A 3974-nucleotide genomic window follows, 5' to 3' on the forward strand; every position below is an offset into this window, starting at 1 on the left:
TGCCTCATCCATCCTTTCCCTTTTAGAGCTTAATAAGGACCCTAGGCCTTAGACCACAGCATACACAGAAAAACGTAGCTGGGAAAGAATTGAGGAGGGATTTTGTTTCCTGGTTTTGAATGGGAAGGCACGAGCACATGCACTCTCAGGTAAGTATCTTTCATTAGGGAGGAAGGCACTCAGCACTGAACTGGTGAAGCAAGAGGATGGTCTTGAGCCCAGGAGTCTTTGAGGCTGCAGTGAGCTATGATTGCATGCCAGCCTGGGCAACAGAGTGAGATGCTGTTTCTTAAAAAACAAACAAACAAACAAACAAAAAAACCCACTGAGTGGGGAACTTTTACATACACTTCAGGAGCATATTTGGCTATAAGTAACAGAGATCCATCCAGACTAACAATGATGAAGAGAAATAAGGTTTATTTTTCTTATTTATAAGAAGCAGGCTGGCACTGATTTACCTGCTCAATGATGCCATAAGGAACTCAGGCCCTTTCTTTTTTTCCTTGGATATTCTTAACACATTGACTTTCATCCTTCCGGCCTTAAGGTCTCTAGAGGGTAAGAACTTCAAGGATCTCATCTGCGGGGGAAAGGAAGACCACATCTTCCCCTTTATCAAGAAAGCAAAATATTTCCCACAACCTTTCTCCCTGCCGGTCTTCCGTTTAGGTCTCATTGGCCAACACTGGATTACATGGACAACTCTAGCTACAAGAGAGACTAGGAAAGCAGAGAACAGGATTTTCATAGACCAGTGGTTCTCAGCCTTGCCTGGAACTCCTGGGCTCAAGCTATCCTCCTACCTCGGTTCCCTGAGTAGCTAGGACTTCAAGCGGCACCACCACATCCAGCTTTGGCTCTACTAGCAAAGATTCTGACTCAGTTGGTCTGGGTTGGAGCTTGGCATTAGAATTTATTAAGTGCCCTAAAAACCTATTTTTTTTTTATTGTAATTGCTTTTCACTACACTATGGTGCCAGCTCATCCTCCATCAAAAGGTCATCCTCAACCAAAGCCACCCCAGGCTCTATGGAGCCACCCTACTGTGCTGACAGGCATCCCCCACTTATCCTGTAGCCCTTGCTATCTCTGAGACTGATTAGGTGATTAATTAGTCAGTTTGCAGGTCATTCATTAATGAATTTGCAGTTAGTGACGGGTTTGTCAAGCGGTTGGGTAACTAACAGAATGGTCAGTTGGCCTTTCCTCCTGTTTGTGTGTCTAACACATAGTAAGCATTTAATATTTCTTTGGATGAATGAATCCATAAAATAGAGAGAAAAATGGAGTTAATACAGTATCAAATGAGATGGCAGCTGTGAAACCACTTTGTAAATGGTAAAACACTGTACAGATACAGCAATAAACATTTATATGAGAAACTACTTTTATTTTTTATTTTATGTATTATTATTTTTGAGACAGAGTCTCACTCTGTCACCCAGGTTGCAGTGCAATGGCACTATTTCGGCTCACCGAAACCTCTGTCTCCCAGGTTGAAGCTATTCCCCTGCCTCAGCCTCCCGAGCAGCTGGGACTACAGGCATGCCCCACCATGTCTGGCTAATTTTTGTATTTTTAGTAGAGACAGGGTTTCTTTGTGTTGGCCAGGCTGGTCTCGAACTCCAGGCCTCAAGTGATCCTCCTGCCTTGGCCTCCCAAAGTCCTGGGATTATAGGCATGAGCCACTGTGCCTATAATCCCAGCTGAGAAACTACTTCTTAAAATTTAGGGCCAGGACAAAGTCTGTTCCTTCACCATTCACCAAAGAGTTACTGTTTCCACATTTCTGATCTAGAGAACTACCATGTTGCTCTGCTGCTCATAAGCCAGATTTTATTCTCAATTATAGCAACCTTGTTAGCACTTAGTGATAGCATATATGCTTACCCCTTTTTCCTTGATCCTAATGTGTTTTTCTACTTGTGTTTTTATGAGCTAATTTTGGTTATAAACCACCTCAAGCCTTTTGGGGAAAAGAGAAAAGTAGAATAAATTTTTTAAATACTTGGGAGCTAGCCTTTATCAACCATGCATTAATATAGGCAGTCCTCACAATAAGCTAGTAGGTTGATGTAATTATCCCCATTTTATATCAGCATTAAGGGACTTGCCCAAGGTCACATAGCTGCAAAATGGTGAGCCAGGAATCAGAGCCAGGTTTCAAAACCAAGGTGAGCCTGTTACCAAACCTGAGCACTTTCCCCCAAGCCAACTCAAATCAGTGTGACAGATGCGTGGTACAGTCAGTTATTTGTTTAGCTAGTTGAGGAGGGTTTTCATACTTTGAACTCCTCAAAGTAGTTTTGGAGAAAAAAAAAATTGGTCTTTTCCTCTTCTACACAGGCTCTTTTTCAGCAAATACTATGCAGCATCCATTATAAGCTTTTCTATTACTTTACTTACGACTAAGAAGAAAAAACGCTGCTAATTAAGCTGTGACACACCACTAACTATCAGATGCATCTCAGTTTCAGAGATATCAGAATGTGAAAAATTTGTGTCTTAGAGTCAGTTAAATGAGGTATTCCATTTTAATAACGGGGAATGTGCGTACAGAACCTCTCTCGTTTACTCACTTGCTGGCTGGTTTGCCCCTTCCTTTTCACTGCCAAAAGCTTACCTGTCCCTTTCATATCTCATTTCTCCACGTCATCATGAACCTGTTGATAATAATTTAGACTGTCTGCCAAGAGTCTCCAGAAAGCCTTGCACTTGTAGGAAGGTTCCAGTCTAAGATTTTTTTTTTTTTTTAATTAAAGAACTATACTATAAGCTCTAAGTATGAACTTCCTCCAATGACTGTCAACAAATTCTTTCCAGAGTCTGGCCTAACTCTGGTCTTCCCATAGTACCTGCTGATTCACTGCCCTCCCTGTTCACCATTCCGCACAGTAGTTGGTTGCTTAGTCTGTATACTATTTATTTGCAAGGGATTTCCCTACAGGCTGTTGGAGGGGTCATGGGAGGGGGCTTGCCAGCAGAAGCTGAAGCATGTCATCCAGGTCTCCCTAACACAGGAAACATGACTCCCAAGGCATCTCCTGAAATGCCAGGGCCTTCCCTTTCTCCATTCCAGGAGTCCACAGGATTGGGGAAGGATTCCACTTCTCCACTCCTCTTAGATATTATTTCTCCTCCCTGGTTTGAGACTCTGTGAGAGGAATGGTGATGGGGTGGTGGAATCTGGTACTGCAAGGGTGACAGGGACTTGAGCAGCGGCCCACTGTTGGGCTGGATTTCAGGCTCCTGACAGCAGCAGCGACTGGCTTTTCTGAGTTGGTGTTTTGCTTCCACCTTTGAGTGCAGGGTGGTAAAGGAGGCATTGATGCTGGCTTTCCATTTCCTAGCATTAGAACAGGGACAGACCCATCCAGGAAAAGCATTTCCCTGTCCTCTTCCCTTCAAGCTGATTTTTGAGGTCAGAATCTGGAAAGGGACAGAGAGGACACAGGTGGAGGGAGGGATGCAGCCCATGCTAAGCACTAAGGGACCACTCTGGGGATCCTTATTGATGAGGATTCTGCAGCCTTTGCAGATGGGTGGGCAGTCCTGTTCCTGCCCCAGGATTCTGGGCATGTGACAGGCAGGGAGCCTGGGGCACAGGCTGGGGTCCACATGGGTCTGTCTGCCAGTGGAAAGCCTGGGTCCTGTGGGAGGTACAGACAGACAGAGGTAAGTGGAGACAGAGAGCTCAGAGGCTGGGCAGGGAGGTCTGGGCGCTGAGCAGGCCTCCCTTTCTGAGGCAGGAAGGACTGGGTGGCTCGGAGCAGGACGCTCCCCAGTCTCCACTTCCTAGCCTAGGGCAAGCATTGGGCTTCCTCTTCAGCTCTCCAGGATCTCAAGGAGCTGCCGCGGAATCCTGGCCCTGGGCCGCAGTTTCCCCCGGAGGCTCTGCCAAGCCTGGCACCTTGCAGCCCGGCCTGGGCTCTGTCGAGGCCCGAACCGGACTCGGCTCCAACTCAGAGGCC

The sequence above is a fragment of the Mandrillus leucophaeus genome, unplaced genomic scaffold, assembly GCF_000951045.1.
Source record: "Mandrillus leucophaeus isolate KB7577 unplaced genomic scaffold, Mleu.le_1.0 Scaffold20, whole genome shotgun sequence".
Lineage (NCBI taxonomy): Eukaryota > Metazoa > Chordata > Mammalia > Primates > Cercopithecidae > Mandrillus > Mandrillus leucophaeus.